Raw genomic sequence first — 23,667 nt, 5'->3', positions numbered from 1 at the left:
TATTGTGCTAATACTAGGTTGTTCCCCGGAAGGAACACGTTGCAGGGTCCGACTGTAACGTCTCGGCAAGGACCGCTACATCACCAGAACTCGGGTGTAGTGATAAATATGCAAGAGTTCGCGTTACAGGGTTCGACTGTAACGTCTTAGCAAGGACCGCTACATCTCCATGAGAACTTGGGTGTAGTGTTAAATACGCAAAAGTTCTCACACCATAGGTTAGATAAGAACAACTATGATAAGAAAACTAATAATCTAAGATTTGGAACATGGAATATAGAAACTCTTACTGGTAAATCAATGGAGGTAGTAAATATGATGATTATGAGAAAAATTAGTATTTTGTGTGTACAAGAGACAAAATGGATAGGCGAGAAGGCAAAGATGATAGAGAACTCGGGTTTTAAGTTATGGTACACTGGAAAGAGTAAAGTAATAAATGGAGTGGGTATCATTGTAGATAATTTGTTAAAGGATGAAGTTGTAGGAGTAGTTAGAAAAGGGGATAGAATTATAGCCCTTAAAATAATAGTGGCGAAAGAAACTATGAACATAATTAGCGTATATACACCACAAGTAGGATTAGATGAAGCTACCAAATCAAGGTTTTGGGAGGACTTAGATGAAATATTACAAAATATTCCACCAAGTGAATTGATTTTAATAAGAGGTGATCTAAATGGGCACGTCGAAGTGAAAAATGAGGAATATGAGATAGTACATGGGAGTTATGGATTTGGAACGAGGAATGAGGAAGGGAAAACTATATTAGATTTTGCGATAGCATATGACCTTATATTAGCTAATACGTTTTTTAAGAAAAGAGAAGAACAATTAGTCACATTCAAAAGTGAGAATAATAAATCGCAAATTGACTTTCTTATGGTTAGGAAGAAGGATAGAAAGATTTGTAAAGATTGCAAAGTCATCCTTGGAGAAAGCTTAACTACCCAACATAGGGTAGTAGTGTTGGATATATGCCTCAAACATAGTATCAATAGAAAAAAAATATATACAATTCCTAGAATTAAGTGGTGGAAGTTAAAGGATGGAAAACAAAATATATTTAAGGAGAAGGTAGAAGTACAAGCATTAGGTGAGATATACGATGACTCTAATACAACATTGGATAAGATGGTATCAAAGTTGAAAATAGTAGCTAAGAGTGTACTCGGTGAGTCAAAGGGACATGCACCATTAAGTAAAGAATCTTGGTGGTGGAATGAGAAAGTACAAGAGAAAGTGAAGGAAAAACGAATAGCTTAAGAAATTATATATTTGTAAGAACGAGGAAAACTTAAAAAAATATATAATAGCTAAGAAAGAAGCTAAGAAAGTAGTGAGTGAAGCAAAAAATGAAACTTTTGAACGGTTATATCAAAAATTGGATATAAAAGAAGGGGAAAGAGATATTTATAGAATAGCTAAAGTGAGAGAAAGGAAAACAAGAGATCTTAGTCAAATAAAATGTATTAAAGATGAATGTAATAGGGTATTAGTAAATGATGGATAAATAAAAGAGCGGTGGAAGAGGTATTTACATCAACTTTTTAATGAAGGTTTAGGTGACCAACTTAACTTAGGTAATTTAATTAGGTCAAATGAGCATAGAAATTTTAATTTTTATCGTAGAATTCAAACTTCAGAAGTAAAACAAACTTTAAATGAGATGCACAATGGAAAGGCCGTTGGACCAGATAATATTCCGATAGAGGTATGGAAGTGCTTAGGGAAACAAAGTATTGAATGACTTACAAAATTATTTAACATGATATTGAAAACGAAAAGAATGTCTGATCAATAGAGGATAAGTACTCTAGTTCCCTTATATAAGAACAAGGGAGACATACAAAATTGTGCAAACTATAGGGATATTAAACTAATGAGTCATACTATGAAACTTTGGGAAAAAGTAATAGAAAAAAGATTAAGGAAGGAGACCACAGTGACAGAAAATCAATTTGGGTTCATGCCTGGAAGGTCGACAATAGAAGCTATACATCTCCTTAGACAATTAATTGAAAAATATCGGGAGCAAAAACAAGATCTACACATGGTATTCATTGACTTAGAAAAAGCTTATGATAGAGTCCCAAGAGAAATTATATGGAGAATTTTAGAAAAGAGAGGTGTTAGCGTAACATATATTGAACTAATTAAGGATATGTATGAGGATGTAACGACCAGAATAAAGACTTCAGGCGGAATAACTGAAGCATTTTCAATAAAGATAAGGTTACATCAAGGATCAGCCCTAAGTCCCTATCTTTTTACACTAATTATGGATGAACTCACTGTGCACATTCAAGATAGTACCGTGGTGCATGTTGTTTGCAGATGATATTATTTTGATAGATGTGACACGTGAAGGAGTAAATGCTAAGCTAGAATCTTGGAGGGAAACACTAGAAGGGAAATGTTTTAAGCTTAGTAGATTAAAAACAGAATATATGGAATTTAAATTTAGCAATATTAGAAGTAATGAAACAATTGTTAAGATAGGAGAGGACGAGTTGCCCGGAACCGAGAGATTTAAATATTTAGGATCATTTTTACAAAATGATGGAGGATTGAGAGAGACGTCTTACATAGAATACAAGTAGGATGGGTGAAATGGAGGGGAGCGTCGGGTGTTTTATGTGACCGTAAAGTACCTCTTAAACTTAAAGGTAAGTTCTATAAAACCGCTGTTAGACCTGCTATGTTATATGGAGCTGAATGTTGGCTATGACTCGAGCACATGAGCATAAGATGAGAGTTGCAGAGATGAGGATGTTAAGGTGAATGTGTGGACATACGAAGATGGACAAAATAAGGAATGAGAACATTAGAGAGAAAGTCGGAGTTGCATCTATTGAGGACAAACTCCGAGAGACACGTTTAAGATGGTACGGACATGTACTTAGACGACCAATAAATGCTCCAGTTAGGCAATGTGAAACTATGATAAACATACATATCAAACGAGGAAAAGGAAGACCAAAAAAGACTTGGTTAGCAACAATAAAACAAGATAACATTTATTTAAATATAGATGATGATATAATAGGAGATAGGGCTCAATGGCGTAAAAGGATTCATACAGCTGACCCTACCTAGTGGGAAAAAGCTTGGTTGTTGTTGTTGTTATTGTATAAAATATCTCTATTAATATTTCCATTCTTTTATAAAAAGGATTCTAAATACTTAAATCTTTTAATTACAGATAACTCGATATCTTCTATTTTAATAATTATTTTACTATGTCGAGTACTATTAAACTTTAATTTTATATATGTTAACTTGATATCTTTACTATTAATTATTTTACTATGTCTAGTGCGCGACTATGCGCGCGCGCAGGATTTAACTAGTTTTGGTTTTTTTTAATTTGTTTTTAATTTTTGAATTAAAAAAAATAATTAAAATATTTTTTTAAAATTTTATTTTTAGGGTTCAGGCTTTAGGTTATAGTATCAAAGCTATTTTTTTTTTAGATTTTACCTCTAGGGTTTAGGCTTTGGGTTATAGTATCAAAACTATTTAGGGTTTAGGCTTTGGGTTATAGTATCAAAGCTATTTTTTTTTAGATTTTACCTCTAGGGTTCAGGCTTTGAGTTATAGTAACAAAGCTATTTTTTTTTAGATTTTACCTCTAGGGTTCAGACTTTGGGTTATAGTATCAAAGTTATTTTTTTTTATATTTTACCTCTGGGGTTCAGGTTTCTCAATTAGATTATAGTGTTTGGTTTTTTAAAAAAATTAAAATAAAATTAATTTAAGTATTTATTGAGTATTGTAATATGTTGAGGGGATATATTAATGTATTAGAAATTTATATAAGTAAATGTTAATTTTTTTAATTTAAAATAATAAAAAAATTTTTAAAAAAACAAAGCTTGATCTCCCAGTCGCGCACTGTGCGTATCGCACAGGAGATTAAGACTCTATATATACAGTTGATATCCTACGCGTGCACACAGTCACGTATTGTGCGGGCGCGCAGGATATCAAATATATATATATATATATATATTATTCTACTGTTAAACTTAAAAACCTTTAACTTTTATATATTAATATTTACTGCTTCAAAAGTCTTATTTGTTAATATCATTTATAAAATATATGCATTATGATAGTTTTTTTTTAACCAGCTATTTAATTTTTATGATTTGATCAATTTTTGAGATGGATGGATCAATATTAACCACTAGATAAATTTAATTGTACAAATAAATTCTACAGACGGTCCAACAACACTAGTAATTTAAACATCATGGGCATTTGATATACCTTATGGAAAAACATCAAAATCTAATTACATGAATATACCATCCTATCCTTTACTTATCACACCGTCTGTGACTGGGGGCATTGGATAATGCTAAATGGTCAGAATCTGATCAGCTAGAATCAATACATGTAAGTGTACATATGGGTATTTTAGTAATATCATATGTGTACATTAATTATATGCATGTACATGTATACATTTTAATTGAAGGATAAAAAATTTTAGCTGATCAAACCAACAAAAATTACCAGGGGCATTATGATCACTTATCTTGGACATTAATATAGAGAGATACGGATTTAGAGTAATCCAAAAATAACTTACGTTTTATAATTAAAGAGTAAAGAGGGACACTTTTTATTTTATTATTAAATTTATTAGGTTATTGATAGATTTATTGAAATCCGCCAGGTCAGCCGACAGACGTCCAACCCAGGTTTCTCCAAGATGCGTGCAGAGCCAATCCAGGAATCGCAGATCACCGCGTGTCCTCAGCAAGCCTTGCGGACCTTAAGCTTACGTGCTTTTGTTTTATTGGACAAAGATGTTCTTCTTGTTTGAGCTCACTCGGCTAATCCGGAGATTAGTAGCCTCAAATGCGAGGCGGGACCCACTCTCGTCAGTTGGTCAGTTGGCTTATCAATCCAACGTGAACATTTATCAACGGTGTTCATAATTCTATAAATTGATAAGTACGTAGACGTATCAAATATGTGTTCATCGGCCTTTAAATGCGGCCCCGCTGGCGTCCCCGATGGAGAGCGATCTCTAGACTCTAGTTCCTTATTCCTTCCTTTCCTGCCTGGGGAAGGGAGCAGTCTGCGATCTAAATTATTGGTGCACCGTCTTCGCCTCGCTCGGATCGATCGTTGTCTCCGGTGCCGCCGTCACCCGACCCCGGTCTTCTTCATCTCCGAGGTGAGCTCGGATACCCTCCCGGATCTTCCCCCTTTTGAGTTGGAATCGTCGGATAAAAGTTACGGCTTCCGTTTTTTTCGTCCCTGAAAAGTTCTCCAACTTTCGCCTGCCTTCACCTCGTGTTTCTTCTTCGTGTTTCTTGATTCTCCATTTTTGGCGTGGTAGTAAGAATCTGTGGGAGCCCTAGGCGTCGAGTCCTCTCCGATGCCGGACTCGGATCTTGTTTGAAGTAAAAGAAGTATTTTTGGCGGTATATGTCGGTGCCTTGTTCATTCATGCTTGTTGTTTAGCTTTGGACAGAGGCTTAACTTTGAGTTTTTCTTGATATTGGACTTTCGGAATAGCTCCAAAACGTTTTTTTGTGTGTTTTGGATACCGTCGGGAAGATATGATTGTTTTATTTTTCTTGTGTGATAATTAGAGTTGGAGGAGGAGATGAGCGGATGCGATGTCATCACTTAGTAGAGAGTTGGTGTTTCTGATATTGCAATTCCTTGATGAGGAGAAGTTCAAGGAAACAGTTCACAAGTTGTTTTTTTTTTTTTGAAGTTTGAATTTTTGACTGAAGGATTAGCGTTTACCTGTGATGTTGTTTGACTCTTTTATCATACTTTTGTGGTTTGGCTACAGGCTTGAGCAGGAGTCTGGGTTCTATGTCAATATGAAATATTTTGAGGACGAGGTGCAGAATGGGAATTGGGATAATGTTGAGAAGTATCTCTCTGGATTTACCAAGGTTGATGACAATCAATACTCTATGAAAATTTTCTTTGAAATACGGAAGCAGAAGTATCTCGAAGCGCTGGACAGGTAGACTTCAGTTTTTGGCGTTATATATCAATATTTCTGATCATTGGTTTTCTCAAACTTATTTTCTTTCGTAGGCATGACCGATCAAAGGCAGTTGAAATCCTTGTGAAGGATTTGAAGGCCTTTGCCTCATTTAGTGAAGAGCTATTTAAGGAAATCACACAACTTTTGATTTTAGAAAACTTCAGGTTTGAAATTCATTTAGTATATATAGATATATTTCAATATTTTACTTGTTTCTCATGTGGCCAGCACCCTTGCTTTTTAGGGAAAATGAGCAACTTTCAAAGTATGGGGATACCAAATCAGCAAGGTCAATCATGCTTGTTGAACTTAAGAAGCTGATTGAAGCAAACTCCTTGTTCCAAGAGAAACTGCAGTTTCCAAACCTAAAATATTCTAGGCTGCGTGGGTTGATTAACCAGAGGTAAGACTGTAAGAAGTTCTTATAATTGTCTCTGTGGCTCACCATACCTTAGATTTTGCACACTGATATGTTTCTGAAGAGATGGGAAAATAATCCAAAGCATGATCTTGTGAAGGTCACAATTGTTTTTATCTTCATAGTTGATGATCCTATGCGATAAAGTTTGGTGTTTATCTTACAATATAAAAAGTATTCCTGTGGTTAAGTCTCTTCCGAGTAAATTATTGGTTGTTTTACCCTGCAAACCTTTAGATCTTTGTATTTCAAATAGTTCCAGATAATATAATCTTTCGTTTGTTTGATTCTGTTCTCTTGACTTCTCATTTGGATTCCTTTTCTAGAATTGTTGCCGTCTTGCCGTGCATCCTTCTTCTCTATATTTTTCCATTTTGCACATTAAACCATAAAGTGATTCTCTTTGTGCTCCTCAATAATTGTGACACCCAGACATTTTATGGATTCCACGTAGCATGATTTAGTTAAGCTTGCAAATATGCAATTATGCGAGACTTGTTGGAATCTCAAGTGCTACATAATGGTATTTTTTATTTTTGACATTTTTCACATAGCTTGGATTTGCAGAAATCAATGAAAAATGTTTGGAGTATATGACATTGAATACTACGACACATAAGAATGCTTATCATTAGATTCTGTATTATATAAACTTTTGCAAGTAATGGCTAGTACATTATCAATGTGGCAAAGTTATTGTGAGTTTTAATTGCTTACACTTTTTCATTAGCAATACTTTATTAAAGAGGAACATGGCAAATATAATAGTTTGTGAAGGTAAACTTTCTATAGTGCTCGGAAATCTTTATCATTTAGCATTCTGATCAGTTTGTTTCAACTTTTAACTCTTGGACTATCTGGGGTTTGTTCATTTGTATTTGAGCCACTAATTGGTTTACTTTGGCAGTTTAAACTGGCAACATCAGTTGTGCAAGAACCCTAGGCCAAATCCAGATATCAAAACTCTTTTTGTTGGCCATTCATGTGGGCAACCAAATGGTGCACTTGCTCCAAACAATCCACTTCTTGGAGCCATGCCAAAAGCAGGAAGTTTTCCTCCATTGGGTGCTCATGGGGTAATTTTCGTATATTTATGTTTATCATATTCTTCTATTGAGATTTGACTTACACCCACAATGTGTTTCCTCTTCAGCCTTTTCAATTTGCTCCAACACCAGTTCCTACACCCCTTGCTGGTTGGATGTCTAATCCTTCAGCTGTGACCCATTCAGCTGTCTCTAGTGGACCTATTGGGTTGAATGCATCTACAAATCCCAGTAATATTGTGGATTATGCTAGCGAGTCTAGGATGTTATTATGAATAATAATTTGACACAAATGATGGTTTTTCTTTTGAATGAAGTTGCAATTCTGAAGCATATGAGGACTCCTTCAGCAGCCCGCCCTTCTATTGAGTATGCATCTGTAGATTTTGACCATGTATCTAAAAGAGCAAGGCCCCTTGGGATTTCTGACGAGGTCTTTTGGCATTTTCTACTCTCAAGTTATTTCTCTTTTGGCTATGTTTGATTCTTTTGATTGTTAGGCGATCCTAACTATTTGTTAGCCTGAACTATATGATTCAGGTAAATCTGCCTGTCAATATACTGCCAGTTTCCTATCCTCAGAACCATAACCCGGCTACATTCTCCCTGGAGGACTTGCCTAAAACTGTTGTGCAAACACTGAGCCAAGGATCAAACCCTATGAGCATGGATTTTCACCCAATCCAGCAGACCATTCTTCTTGGTACTACTTTTCAGTAAACTATTATTTGCCTTTATTTTTTTAGATATTAGCACTTCTGGTCTTCTCTTTCTGAGTTTGGTTTCTTTATTGACATATCATAGTTGGTACAAACATTGGTGATATTGCATTATGGGATGTTGGCACTAGGGAGAGATTAGTTCTGAAGAACTTCAAGGTTCGGGATCTCGGAACTTGCTTCATGCCCCTGCAGGTATGACTTCCATTTATTGATATTATGCAATATTTTATTCTTGTGTCCTCTTATAATTGACTCTTCTCCTATCCCGTGCAGGTATGCTTCCATTTACTGATATTATGCACTGTTGTATTGTTGTGTCCTATAATTGACTCTTCTTCTACCTCTCCATACCATATTAGATGTCAACACTTCCATGGTTCACTTGTAAAAGGTTTTAGTAACAGAAGATCGATAAATTTGTACCATAGTATGTTAACATAGGCTGTGTGGTGTACTCCTGTTTTTGTTTTTCTGACATCCTCTTTATGTTACTCAGGCTTCTTTGGTTAAGGATTCTGTTGTTTCAGTTAATCGCATAATATGGAGTCCAGACAGCTCCTTGTTTGGTGAGCTAATTCTGCACTGCAAAATAAAGATGACTATCAGTAACTTTTTTTTAGTAAGATTCCTTATTATTGTGTAGGTACTGCTTACTCAAGGCACATAGTGCAAATATATTCTTATCATGGTGGTGATGTTATCAAACAACACTTGGAGGTTTGAGAGCACTAGAGCATTTAAATCATTTCCTTGCTTCATTTAATCTTATTATTGATTTTTTCTGACATTCAAATGACAGATTGATGCACATGTTGGTGGTGTCAATGATATTGCATTTGCTCATCCTAATAAGCAGCTTTCAATAATAACCTGCCGAGATGACAAGACAACTAGGGTTGACATAGAACTCTGATTTTCTCCTGTATTTTTGCTTGTCATTTTGAAGTTTTTTTATCAAGCTTTGTGGTACTTTAGGTGTGGGATGCAACTAGTGGCACCAAACAGTACACCTTTGAAGGCCACGAGGCACCTGTTTACTCTGTTTGCCCACATCACAAGGAGAACAATCAGGTAGTTTAACTATTTTGGCTTTTGTAGAATTGCTTTCTTCTTTAACCATTGATTCACATGTTGACTTTTTCTTGGGAATTGTTTAAGGTTTATTATTCTTTTTATTTTTTGCTTCTTTTACTTGCAGTTCATCTTTTCAACAGCAGTGCTGGAAAAATAAAGGCATGGTTGTATGCCAATTTGGGTTCCAGGGTGGATTATAATGCTCCAGGGAACTGGTGTCTTATAGCGCTGATGGTTCCAGGTATGTTTTTAGAGCAGTGGATTATTTTGCAGAATAAGTATCTATTGGCTCTGTTTTCTCTGCTGACATTTTTTGTTTTGTTTTGTATTTCCTCATTTTTAGTAAAGAAGGAGAAACATTCGATGTGGAGTGGAATGAAAGTGAAGGAGCAGTGAAGAGGACCTACCAAGGTTTCCGAAAACGTTCTTCAGAAGTTGCGCAATTTGACACCACAAGGAACCGGTTTTTGGTAGCTGGTGATAAATTCATGATCAAGTTCTGGGATATGGATAGTGTCAATCTACTGACAACTGTTGATGCTGATGGTGGCTTACCAGTAATCTCTCTTCTTTTTTTTTTTTCTGGCCTCATATTTCAATACTTTTCAAAAAGAAGCCTTAGATACAATGTATCAACTTGTAACTTTAGGCAAGTCCAAGGATGAGATTCAACAAGGAAGGAACACTTTTGGCTGTTGCGACACATGATAATGGAATTAAAATTTTGGCAAATGGGGATGAACTTCGTTTGATGCGCGCACTTGAAAATCATTCTTTTGATGCAACTAGGGTTGGTTCGGAGACCATAACAAAGGTATCATAATAGGAAAAACTACCTGTTCTTTTTACATAAAAGGAGTGTTGGAACCCCAAGGTTGTTTTGGTGTGATCAACAAGTTAAGTTAGGTCCTGCGTTGTTTTAACCTTGTGTCTAAGTGTGCAGGAGCTTAGGAGCACAGGTACTCGAGCGGAAGACGCAGCTAGCGAGAAGGACGTCACGCGGTGCGTCCGAGGGACGAGGCGCTATAGAAGAGTACCCCGGTGGACGAGAAGGAAGCGTGCGGTGGTTCCAAGGGATGAAAGCCGGAGTGGAAGATTGCTCGGGGAGCAAGAGACGCAGCTAGCGAGAAGGTCGGCACGCGGTGCGACCGAGGGACGAAGACTGCGGATGAGTACGTTGGTGGACGAGAAGGAAACACGCAGCGATTCTGAGGGACGAGAAGCCGGAGCGGAAGGCTGCTCGAGAAGACCGGAAGTTAGGTTCGGATGAGCCCTTTTCCGGATGGCAGAGATCACCTAAGCGAGCGGATCCGGAGGAGAAGAACCGGACCGAGGCGGGACTGAACCAGAGAAGAAGTCCCGGACGAAAAAGTCAACAACTGTTGACTTTGGGCTCCGGGGCGCCCGGAGCAGTCCGGGACGCCCGGAGCAGTCCGGGGCGCCCGGAGCCCTCCGGGGTGCCCTGAGCAGTAAAATTGACCAGATCGAGTTTTGACTCGATCTGAACGTTGGGGGATAAGTTTTATCCCCCGAGGCGCCCGGAACCCTTCCAGGCGCCCCGACCAAGGCTATAAATATAGCCTTGGTCCAGAAGCTTTTTAATGAACTCTGAATTGTAATTCCAAACACTTGTGCGCTTCTGTTCTAGTTTAGCTTCTGTTTTCTGCGCTACATTGCTATACGAGGCTTCTCCGCCTGAAGGAGATCTTTAGTAAGCTTAATCTTCCTTGGATTAACAACCACATCGGTTATAACCAAGTAAACCTTTTGTGCCTCGCTTTTTCTTTATGTTTTTAATTTATCAGTTTACTTTATATATACAAGTGTTAGCTTAAAGAGTTCGAGGAAGGGTTTGTTGTCTTTTTGTGTTTACAGGATATCCAACCACCCCCTCCTAGCCGACCGCAATGGTCCTACAAGTGGTATCAGATCCGAGTACGCCTCAGAAGGACTAACCGCCGTCTGAAGCAACAAAACAATGGCCGGAGCTAGCGACTACCCACCAGCATTCGAGGGGGAGCTTGCTTCTTGGAAGCAACAAATGACGGTATTTCTTAACTCTGATATTGGTATTTCTCTAATAATGAAAACAGGTTATGAAGCACCAAAGACAACGAATGGAGAAGAACTCGATCTACGCCTATGGAACAAGAAGCAACGTGACGAGTCAATGGCAAACGGTCGGGCAGAGTTTCACATTTTAACCGCAATACCAAACGAAGACTTTGATAGAGTTGGCGAATACAACAACGCAAAAGAACTTTGGGAAAAGTTCTTAAAACTCTACGAAGAACCGATTGAAGCCGTCCCCCTCAATAGACATCAAGCCGTCATCAGAAGAATCCGAGACGGAAGAAATTACCGAGACAGCCCCAACAGCCGAAGTACATCCCGAGATCGATGAATGGGGAGAATCTTCGGAAGAAATTAATTCAGCAGGGGGAGAACCAACGGCCAACGAGGTAAGTAAGGTATGGTCTCTACCCTCTGAACAACCGGTTAATTCAATAGAAAAATTGCCTGAAGATTTTTGCGATTTAAAAATTGAATTACCGAAAAAGTTTTTTGAATTAGAAAATCAATTGTCAAATTTGTCTTGCAAATTAGAAATATTATCAAAAGAAATTTGCAAATTAAAAAATATTTTGACAAAAGAATTATGCAAATTAGAAGAATTTTTCGAATTACAAATTACTCTCTCGAAAGAATTTTACGATTTAGAAATTGAGTCATCGAAAAGGTGTTTCGGATTAAGAAATCTATTGTTAATAGATTCCTGTAAATTAGAATTTTTGTTGTTAAAAAATTCTTGCAAATTACAAAATATTCTTTCGAACGAAATTTGCACATTGCCGAAAGAATTTTTTATATTGTCGAAAAATTTTATCAAGTTAGAATCTATGCTATTTGAATATTTTTGTGAAGTTGAAATTCAAAAAATAATAGAAATTAACATGATACAAATTATTGCATGTTTAATATTCGTGGCTTTAAATTTGAAAAAGTGTAATTTGAGAAGTTATGAAAAATTGAAATGGAAATTTAAAACTTGCTGATATAAGTATCAGTATAAAATAAATAAATAAATGCATAGAAAATTTTTTCTAATGCTATCAATTTTCTTAAATTTTCTTGCATAAATTTTTAGGCTTAGAAAGATTTATTTTTGGTGAAAACTTAGAAATTTTTCAAAAGTCATTCTTTGACTTAGAATTTTTTTCTTTAACTTGGAAATATTTTTTCTCTGAAAAACATTGAAATAGATTTCTATAATTTTTCTAAGTGTCAAACCCTTAGATTGTTTTTCTTGAAACCCTATTTTTATTGTGATCAAAGGGGGAGAAGGGAAAGTATAAGTCTAGGGGGAGGTAGAAAATTGAAAATTAAAATTTGAAATGTTTGAAATTCAATTTTTTCTATCATGTTGCATGTTATTGCAATAAATTGTTTTTATTCTATGTCTATTTGTAACTCTAGCTTAACTTGGGTTGATCACACCAAAAAGGAGGAGATTGTTGGAACCCCAAGGTTGTTTTGGTGTGATCAACAAGTTAAGTTAGGTCCTGCGTTGTTTTAACCTTGTGTCTAAGTGTGCAGGAGCTTAGGAGCACAGGTACTCGAGCGGAAGACGCAGCTAGCGAGAAGGACGGCACGCGGTGCGTCCGAGGGACGAGGCGCTGCGGAAGAGTACCCCGGTGGACGAGAAGGAAGCGTGCGGTGGTTCCAAGGGACGAAAGCCGGAGCGGAAGATTGTTCGGGGAGCAAGAGATGCAGCTAGCGAGAAGGTCGGCACGCGGTGCGACCGAGGGACGAAGACTGCGGATGAGTACGCTGGTGGACGAGAAGGACGAGAAGCCGGAGCAGAAGGCTGCTCGAGAAGACCGGAAGTTGGGTTCGGGTGAGCCCTTTTCCGGATGGCAGAGATCACCCAAGCGAGCGGATCCGGAGGAGAAGAACCGGACCGAGGCGGGACTGAACCAGAGAAGAAGTCCCGGACGAAAAAGTCAACAACTATTGACTTTGGGCTCCGGGGCGCTCGGAGCAGTCCGGGGCGCCCGGAGCCCTCCGGGGCGCCCGGAGCCCTCCGGGGCGCCCGGAGCCCTCCGGGGCGCCCGGAACCCTCCGGGGCGCCCTAAGCAGTAAAATTGACCAGATCGAGTTTTGACTCGATCTGAACGTTGGGGGATAAGTTTTATCCCCCCAAGGCGCCCGGAACCCTTCCAGGCGCCCCGACCAAGGCTATAAATATAGCCTTGGTCCAGAAGCTTTTTAATGAACTCTGAATTGTAATTCCAAACACTTGTGCGCTTCTGTTCTAGTTTAGCTTCTGTTTTCTGCGCTACATTGCTGTACGAGGCTTCTTCGCCTGAAGGAGATCTTTAGTAAGCTTAATCTTCCTTGGATTAACAACCACATCGGTTGTAACAAAGTAAACCTTTTGTGCCTCGCTTTTTCTTTATGCTTTTAATTTATCAGCTTACTTTATATATACAAGTGTTAGCTTAAAGAGTTCGAGGAAGGGTTTGTTGTCTTTTTGTGTTTACAGGATATCCAACCATCCCCTCCTAGCCGGCCGCAACGGTCCGACAAGGAGGAATTTGATGATATTTCTGCTCTCTGATACAGCCTATAATAAACCCATTGTCTGCTGCTGCTACTGCTGCTGAAATTGCAACAACCTCTGGAATAACTGATAGAACTGCTCCACCTATGGCTATAACCGGAATGGTCTGTGATTTTCTTTTCAATGTTCTGAAATATAGTTTTAATTTTTTTTAAACTATGCTATATTTCATCTATAGTCTAGCTCATGAATTTCATAGACTAATGTGCTAATATTGTTTTTGATATTGATAGAATGGAGATGTCAGAAACATGGTAGATGTGAAACCTAGAGTTGTTGATGAATCAATAGACAAATCAAATATCTGGAAGCTTATTGAAGTCAGTGAACCAGCTCAATGTCGATCTTTAAGACTCCCAAATATTCTTAGAACAAGCAAGGTTTGATCTCTAGGTCTCTATAGTTTTTATTAGATATTGGGTAGTTATGTGCATTGAATGGCTTTCTAGACAAATAGTATAAATACTTCAAAATTCAGTCCTTAGCTTGTAAATTGTACCAGTTGCTTGATGGGTTCAAGTTACCATATCCTGATTTTTAAGGGGAACACATTTCTAACTACCTTTTCATTTAGGTTCAATTAATTCTGCTTATTTGCAGATTTTTTCTATGATATGTCAACCTTGCTAGGCTCGTGCAAGCATCAACCCCCCCCCCCCCCCCCCACACACACACACACACACAAAATATTTGCCTTATTCTTGAGGCTTTAATTTTTTTTCCTTTACTACGCTTTGCATGTTTGGATTAGTGGTGCGACTAGAGAGGAATGACTAGGAGCGGGCTTAAGGTTCAAAAATTTTTTTGATGTAAATATAAGACTTAAAACAGTTGGGTCACTTAATATCAAGCTAAAACAAATTGATTTGATGTGGTTCAAAACCTCAGGTTCCTACTCCACGGTCTATGGACCATAAGGGACCCCTGGAAGGCAAGCGAAGTCATGGAAAATGCCTTCCCATATGGGGGCTTGCTTGGTATTTGATTTACCTGCTATATCTAGCCATAGGGCTAACGATACTGGACCGCTTGGGGTGAGCAATATCACCTTTTTGCAACATAAGACACCCCTAAAAGCCTACTATCTTTTTTCTTTATTTGAGGAAGAGAACCTCTTAAAAAAACCTTTTAAAATAAAAAAAAATTAAAACCAAGGTCATCTCGAAAAGCATAATTGGACGCTTAAAATAAAGGACTATAACATATTAGAAAAGGAACAAGGTGGAGCACTATAATGGTGGCTTTTAATTATAACAATAATTGTTAGACGAGCAACTCTTGCTCCTCTAGTTATAATTTTGAAACAGTCTTGGATAAACTTCAACCGGCTATTTTGTTGAATTGTAGTTAAGTAAAATCATTCCAAGTTGACTGAAATATAAATCACATAAGTCAGTCAACTAAAATATAGATCCCAGAAGTCCTCTCTATCAACTCCTTTCTTTAGTCAACTCATCTGCAATATAAACTGATAAGATCCTCTTCGAATGGTCTAATTTTTAAATTCAAACAATGGTTCACTCGACTACCTAATTAATTCAACTCAATGTCTAGTTGGCTTAACTAGAAATAAAACTTGTGAGAAAAACATTTTGACTCTATTGCTTAGTCAACTTAACATCTAGCCCCAATTATCGACTACGACCTTGAAACACCTATTTTTTGATTGAATCTACGCCTAAGTGAAAGTCTACCAAAGCCTAAAATTACATGTCATTCGTAATTTCTCAACACTCACTCAAACTTTAAGTGCAAAGAGACTTCTCCTTTAGATCTTTCTCTGCCAAGAAGCCTCACTTTCGAGTCTTCTTAATCTGCCAAGAAGTCTCTCTTCTCAGTCTTCCTCTATTAAGAGGTCTCAACTCCGGGTCTTCCTTATCAACACCTACTTTGCTCAAGCACCTCCATTTGTCATATATATATATAACCACTTTGTACATTTTTTAAGAGAGATACAACAGTAAATTGTTTTCAATTTTTGTCATGGTATTAGTTATGGGCTTCCTTCTTCTAGTCTTCATCAGTGAATTTTAATAATCAAAATAAAATAATATGTATTTACATTTAAAAATTAAAAAAGTATGAAAATTGTATCGTCATGGAACAATACGGTATTGAAATTGTATCATTCCGGTCTGGGATCGAAACTCCTACACATGTCAAAATTTTAAATCATGATTTGTTGATCTATAAACATGAAGGAAAGGAGCAATGAGAGAAGTACCGAAAATGCTTTACCTAAAATGCTTTCTCAAATTTTTGCCTTAGTTTCCTTGTGTTTCAATTGTTTATAATTGTTGTAACTCTTCTTAAGCCTAAATTCCAGCTTGTAAGAGAAGAGTGTAAAGGTTTCGAAGAAGGAGAAAAATAGTGAATTTCGAGAAGTGGCTCATCGATGGATCATAGGCCATGGAGTAGGAACTAGTATTGATGTGGCGGAAATAGATAGCCTACACGTGGCACCCCCGGTCAGTCAAAAGTTTGTTGAGTTGTAAGTTAAAGAGAAAAGGAGCTCGACTTTGGTCAAAGTGGACTTGAGACAGGTCAAACTCCCTCGGTTCATTCATACCCGACTCCCTCAGCTTGGCCACACTCTACTCCCTTAGCTCGGTCATGCCTGACTCCACTCCCTTAGCTCAGTCATGCCTGACTCCCTACCGGTGACAAAAGGATGAATTTTCAGGATTGGTCTTTAGTAAAGAAAATTAAAGAGACCGTCAAACAACTGCCAGATTTAGAAGTGCCTCCTGAAGATTGTTTTATAATACTTGAAGTAGACGAATGCCTTGAAGGATGGGGAGGCGTATGCAAATGGAAAAGGTGTAAATATGATCCTAAAACCTCAGAGAAGGTGTGCGCATACGCGAGTGGCAACTACTCTCCTATTAAATCTACCATTGATGCAGAGATATATGTCGTCATAAACTCCCTCGAAGCCCTCAAAATATATTATTTAGATAAGAAGGAGATGATTATTAGAATTGATTGCCAGGCGATCATAAGCTTTTTCAGGAAGACTGCCATAAATAAACCCTCTAGGGTTCGGTGGCTCGCCTTCACAGACTATATTACTGGAACTAGCATTTCCATCCAGTTTGAACACATAGAAGGCAGAGACAATCAATTAGTAGATTCACTTTCAAGACTAATAAATTGTCTCTTAATTTCAGAATGGCCAGCTTAGATTCTTGGAGGACTGGAGCTAGTACCCCAAGCATTGGAGGAAGTTCAGCAAAAGCCCAACAAGGAGGCCCAGGAGATGATCAAGATACTCGACAACCTCTCTACCTGGATGAACAATACCAGAAGCTCCTACAGAGACAATACCCGATCACCCTCGAGGATGATCAAGGCATCAGGGAATAGCTCCACCAACTACAAAGGCAAGTAGTTGTTCAAACCACAAATGCCCTTCAACAGTTACGGATCATCCATTCACTCAAATTACGGGAATGCAAAAGTCTAAGCACCAAGGATAATTGGTGGTCCAACTGGACCCCAACCACTTCGCAAGTGGACCACCAACTTGAGCTGGCAGCAAACTTGCTTAATGATGCTGTCAGAAGGATGGACAATTTCAAAGTGTGAACGTGGTGGACCCTTACCACGACAACCTCTAGTAGTAGCAATACCTAACGACTAGCTGTAAAGGCGGTGCAATAATATAAGCATCTAATAATGCTCTAGCTGTAAAGGTGCAATAATAAGAGCACCGAATAACTTTAGTGTGTCGTGTTGTACAGCACATAAGATTCCCTCTTATCAGGATAAAAAGTAGAACCTGTCGATAGGGCCCAAGGAGCACCTGAGGTTCCTCTTTCTAATCCTATATAAGGAGGATATGTAAACCATTGCAGAGTATCAAGCAATACTTGAGCCCTACTTTGGTAATAGCTTGTAAACGCTTCTCTTCGGGGAATAAATCTTTGAGTTTGAAGTAAGCTGAGTCTGCAACATCAAGTAAGTAGGGCTCAAGTATTGCTTGATGTTGGATCAAAACACGAGTTCAAAATAATTGAGATAAGAACTTACTTGATGTTGCAGACTCAGCTTACTTCAAACTCAAAGATTTATTCCCCGAAGAGAAGCGTTTACAAGCTATTACCAAAGTAGGGCTCAAGTATTGCTTGATACCCTGCAATGGTTTACATATCCTCCTTATATAGGATTAGAAAGAGGAACCTCGGGTGCTCCTTGGGCCCCATCGACAGGTTCTACTTTTTATCCTGATAAGAGGGAATCTTATCTGCTGTACAACACGACACACTAAAGTTATTCGGTGCTCTTATTATTGCACCTTTACAGCTAGAGCATTATTAGATGCTCATATTATTGCACCGCCTTTACAGCTGGTCGTTATGTATTGCCACTACTAGGGGTTGTAGTGGTAAGGGTCCACCACGTTCACACTTTGAAATTTTCCATCCTTTTGACGGCATCATTAAGCAAGTTTGCTGCCAGCTCAAGTTGGTGGTCCACTTGTGAAGTGGTTGGGGTCCAGTCGGACCACCAATTATCCTTGGTGCTTAAACTTTTGCATTACCGTAATTTGAGTGAATGGATGATCCGTAACTATTAAAGGGACCCCCTCAACTCAATCATGCCTGACTACCTGAGCTCGGTCATGCCTGATTCCCTCGGCTCATCCATGCCCGACGCCCTTAACTCAACTACAATTCCCTTAGCTTGGTCATGCATAACTCCCTTGGCTTGGCAGCTCAGCCCTTTCCCCCTACCTCCTAATACGGTTGCTGGCTCCCCCTCCTAATAGCGGGGAATGTGGATACTGTGATAACCCACATGACAGTCCCACGGCCTGAACGTGGGGTTCGTGCCTCCTAGGAGAAGGTATAAAAGAAAGTCTTCTTAGGCGGGCGCAGGTACGCGCACATTACACATCTCAAACCTTTACTTTCTAAGTTTTTCTTCTGACCATCCCATTTCTAACTTGAGCATTGGAGTGACCGCGTCGAGGTCCACCTTGGCCCCCATTCTAATCTCTTGCTAAGTCTCTTAGAGATCCTAGAAGCTTGCTTCGCCACCGGACCATGAGGACTCCTCCCCACGACAGTTGTTCCTTGGTGACTCACCCGACAACTCTCAGACAGGAACAAGGATTATGAACAATATAAAATCGTTGACATAGCATTGTTCTTTGTTTTATTATTCTGTAATTTGTTTTTTCGCTGCCATTAATTATAATTGTAAACAAATGAACTATCTAAAATGGTTGAGTATTAACCCCCTAATGATCCAATAGTTACAATAATTTGGTGTCAATAATGCATTTTTTCATTGTGAACTAGAAGAAGAAATGTATATCGAGGTCCCATCAAGATATGAAAAAAATTTGGATTATTGTATGTAAATTTTTTAAAAAAAAAACATATAGACTTAAGTAATCACCACGGATATGATTTGACAAATTTAAAATGATAGAGGAAGATGCTACAGTTGATAAGAAAATAGTAACACCTGGGAAAAGTTATTTATTTGTTTGTTTCATACTCGACCAGATATAGTATATGCAATAAGTGTTATTACAATTCATGCAGCTTGAAAAAAGCTGATCTGGTAGTAGCTCATTGAGTGAATGGTATCTCAAAGGGATTTCAGAAAAGGGTATTCTGTTCAAAAGAAATGGAGGTTAGTGCTAGAGGCATATATACAAATGTTGATGATACCGGATAAATGGCCAATAGAAGGTTAACCTCATGACGTGGAGCAAGGAACAAATGACCCAAGGTGTGTAAACAACTTTAGTTAAAGATCGTCGTAGAAGACTTAAAGATCAAGTGGGATGACCCAATGAAATTTTATTGTGATAATAAGTTTGTGATTAGCATAGCTAAACAATCCAGTACAAAATGATCAAACCAAACACATCGAACTTAACAGAGACTTCATCATGGAGAAACTCGAGAGTGCCCTTGCATATCTACACATGAACAACTTAGTGATGTAGTTACTAAATGGTTAAGTAACTCAATGTTTCAAAGTATTGTATTCAAGTTGAAAATGATAAACACTTATTCACTAGCTTGAGGGGGGAGTGTGGGAAAATATGATTAATGTACAGTTAGAAGATTTTGTAACCATGTATATCTCTGAAATTAAGCTAAAAATATTTTATAAATTATCAGATGATCATCTGATTCAAAAAATCATGGGATCTGATTCCATGCATGATGGGATATGATAGCCTAGTTAGTTTCCTTTTCTATTGTTGGATTGTTCTACAAGCACTCTGTACATATTGTTTAAGATAGATACTGTAGAAAAATCTTTCATAAAATTGTTTTTCAATTTCCTTCACTGAATAATCTAGGACTAATCTAGAACCAAGTGGAAGGAATTCCATGTTGGGAAAACTATTACCACTTGTGGACTATTTAAGGTTATCTGTAGAACTGAATTGTGAACTATTTAAGGCCATTTGTAGAACTGAAATATTACCCATTTATTCTTGATAAGTTTAATGTCAACAAAAGTTAAAACAATATCCATAACCAACTTTTACTGTCTCTCTACATGGCAAATCTGTCCAGAAGAAAGAGTCTCGAAATTTAGAAATGTTTCAGAGTAAATGTACATAATAAATATGCTGCCTGCTCTAATATGTTGCTCTTGTAGACCATTGTTAATTTAAGATGAATTTTCATGTATAGCAGTAAAGAAGAAATATTTGAAGGCCATGATTAGAACTTCTTATTGCAGATTTCAAAACTGATCTACACCAATTCTGGTGTTGCCATCCTCGCTTTAGCATCAAATGCAATTCTCGTACACTGGATGTTGCCTCGTAATGAACACCATTCGAGTGGATAGGTGAAGACATGAACAATACTTCCTCAAAGTGCTATCTTTTCTATAATACTATACAATGTTGTTCCACAGTTTGCTAATTACATACTTCATCTGTAGGCGACAACAGGTATAGCTCCTCAGTTGTGGCAACCACCAAGCGGCATATTGATGACTAACAAAATTCCTGACACAAATCCTGAAAAAGCTGTCCATTGCTTTGCACTTTCAAAGAATGATTCTTATGTTATGTCAGCTTCAGGAGGGAAGATATCCCTATTCAACATGATGACATTTAAGGTTAGAAATGGATCATTATAGCACTACAAAACTTAAGTTAAAGTTGAGACTAACCAATTTGTTATTCATGGCAGACAATGACAACATTCATGTCACCTCCACCTGCGGCAACTTTTCTCGCATTTCATCCACAAGACAATAATATAATTGTTATAGGAATGGAAGATTCCACTATTCAGATCTATAATGTCCGAGTTGATGAGGTACTTTTCTACTACCACAGCCTGTGATAGGTGGGATAAAGAATATTGTAACTTCGGAGTTAATGCTTATGCAGGTCAAGAGCAAACTTAGAGGGCACTCTAAGAGAATTACTGGTCTTGCTTTTTCAAATGTTTTGAATGTGCTGGTCTCATCTGGAGCTGATGCTCAGGTTATTGACTGTTCTCTTTGTAATATAAATACTTAATTTGCACACAATTTAGTGATTTTGGACTTATCCATTGAGAATTTGTTATGGTGAGAAGCATGCCATGGGCGCACCTCTTTTAATGCTCATACTGTACTCTTTGCAGCTTTGTGTGTTTGGGACTGATGGATGGGAGAAACAGAGAAGTAGGTTTCTGCAAATTCCTTCTGGGTGTACTGCAGTAACCATTTCAGACACGCGTTCAGTTCCATCAAGATCAAATACACTTCCTAGCTGTGCATGAAAGCCAGATTGCTTTATATGAAACTACTAAATTAGAATTTGTGAAGCAGGTATTTCTGTCAGATTGTGAATAGTGTAGCATATGAATTATGATATAAAATTGGACCTTCCTATTACAGTGGTCTCCTTATTTGGGTTCTGCTCCCATTGCACATGCAACATTCTCATGCGACAATCAGTTGATATATGCAAGTTTTTTAGATGCCACCATATGTATATTTAGTGCTGCCAACCTCAGTCTGAGACGCCGCATCCTTCCAGCTGCTTATTTTGTTAGTTTCAGGTATGTTTAATTATCATATCATGTTGTTTATACTCTATTACTTGTTGCAAGCGCTAAGAGTGCTTCGAGATTGGTGCCTTTGTGACAACTTTTAGCAGCACATACCTAACTGGTTGTTAACTTGCATTTCTTCAGCATCACATGAAATTGCAGTCCCCATCTTCTTATAGTTTAATTTTTTGGGCTATCTTTCATAATGTATTTATATATTTTCCTATGTTTCTTTCATCCAAAAGACGCCAACTTGTAAATCCTTCTCTGAACATGTTAGCGACTTTGTTAAACTGCTAACTATGTTGCTAATTGTCAGAGATAACCAAATTTGTCTCTTAATACTTCAGCTACTAAAGGTTGCTACCAACTTCTTTTGACAGCATAACTGTATATCCACTAGTGATTGCTGCACATCCATCAGAACCGAATCAATTTGCCGTAGGCATGACAGACGGCAGTGTATATGTATTAGAGCCACTAGAATCAGAAGCAAAATGGGGTGGTAATTCGCCTGCGAGAATGGATCAGCAAGTAGCATGTCTTTTGGAGCCGCTGCTGGAGCCTCTAATTCAGTTCAACCACCGAGGTGATGGAAACCATCGCAAGCACATAGGTTAACCCTTTTCCTCTAACAGGTATGCATGAGAATCTCTCGGCACCCTTCAGTTTGTTTGGTGCATCTATAAGCTGTTTAAATTGTTAAACGTGGTTTATGTTTCTACCTTCATCTGCAGCCATGGAAGATAGTCAAAATCTTTTCGAATGGTAGGCTGGTCGGTAAGTTCAACAAACAAACATCTGACTGATAGCTGCGCTAGATTTCACTGATATGTATGCCATTGGCACAGTGGTGAACTACTTGATCAGATCTGTCCACACTCGTTGCTTCAGTTGCAAATCCATTGGCACAGTGGTCTTCCAAGTAGTCATCAACCTTTTCTCCATTGCTTTAATCATCAGGTATAGGAGGAAAAACTGATGCAGGGGATGCATGATCTTATATTTTTCTTCTTTGTATTTAGTTTTCTGAATTGTTTCTATGTGCTCTGAAATCTTTCTGCTCTTCAACCCTCTTCTTTGAGGTTTCTGTCATCATCACCAGAATATGAATTGCTCGACTAGTCATCTAGATGCAAAGTGTCAGGCTCTGTTGCCTATGAATCTAACCCCATTTATGCCGTGCTGTGTTCGGCCTAGCTTAGTCCCCGGGTTAGGCTGAACAGGGATGGCTAGACAGGTTGCCAACCCGAGTTAGCCCAGGCACAAACCAACTAGTTCAATCTGCCCATGCAACTTTGTATGGGTGAAGATCTAGTGCGAGTCATATTTTAGTGTATGTAAAACAATAAAACCAAAATAAACAATATAAGGATGTTCAAACATACCTGATTTGAGTAAAGTAATTAAATTTAAATTGGATTTTTTTTTTCTCTTATCATTTCAGAGACATGCTAGATGAAGTGTTTAAAGAGAAATTCTCTTTTTGACTCTTAAGGCACTAGGCACTAGCTGCTTGTAGTGGGCAACTATAACACCAGTTTAATGTTTTTCATGCAAAGTTATCAAGGAGCCTTTTGATTTGTTTAATCTACAGGACTTAAAACAGTTGTAAAATCTACCTGTTCTTCATGTGCTTGCAGGAAAATAGTGTCTTTATCCTTTGGGCATGTTTCTGAATCACAAAGTTCGTCAAAGGCATAGAATGATCCATATAATTGATTT

General features: G+C 37.9%; 1 pseudogene; it reads left to right on the top strand.

The window, feature by feature from the left end:
* Nucleotides 1-5,007: 5,007 nt before the first annotated feature.
* On the top strand, nt 5,008-23,013 carry LOC122004713 (annotated as a pseudogene).
* The last annotated feature ends 654 nt before the right edge of the window (nt 23,014-23,667 follow it).

Source organism: Zingiber officinale, chromosome 7B (assembly GCF_018446385.1).
Source record: "Zingiber officinale cultivar Zhangliang chromosome 7B, Zo_v1.1, whole genome shotgun sequence".
In the NCBI taxonomy this organism is placed as follows: Eukaryota; Viridiplantae; Streptophyta; class Magnoliopsida; order Zingiberales; family Zingiberaceae; genus Zingiber; species Zingiber officinale.
The sequence above is the reverse complement of the archived record's forward strand: the minus strand, read 5'-3'. Positions and strand labels throughout refer to the sequence as shown.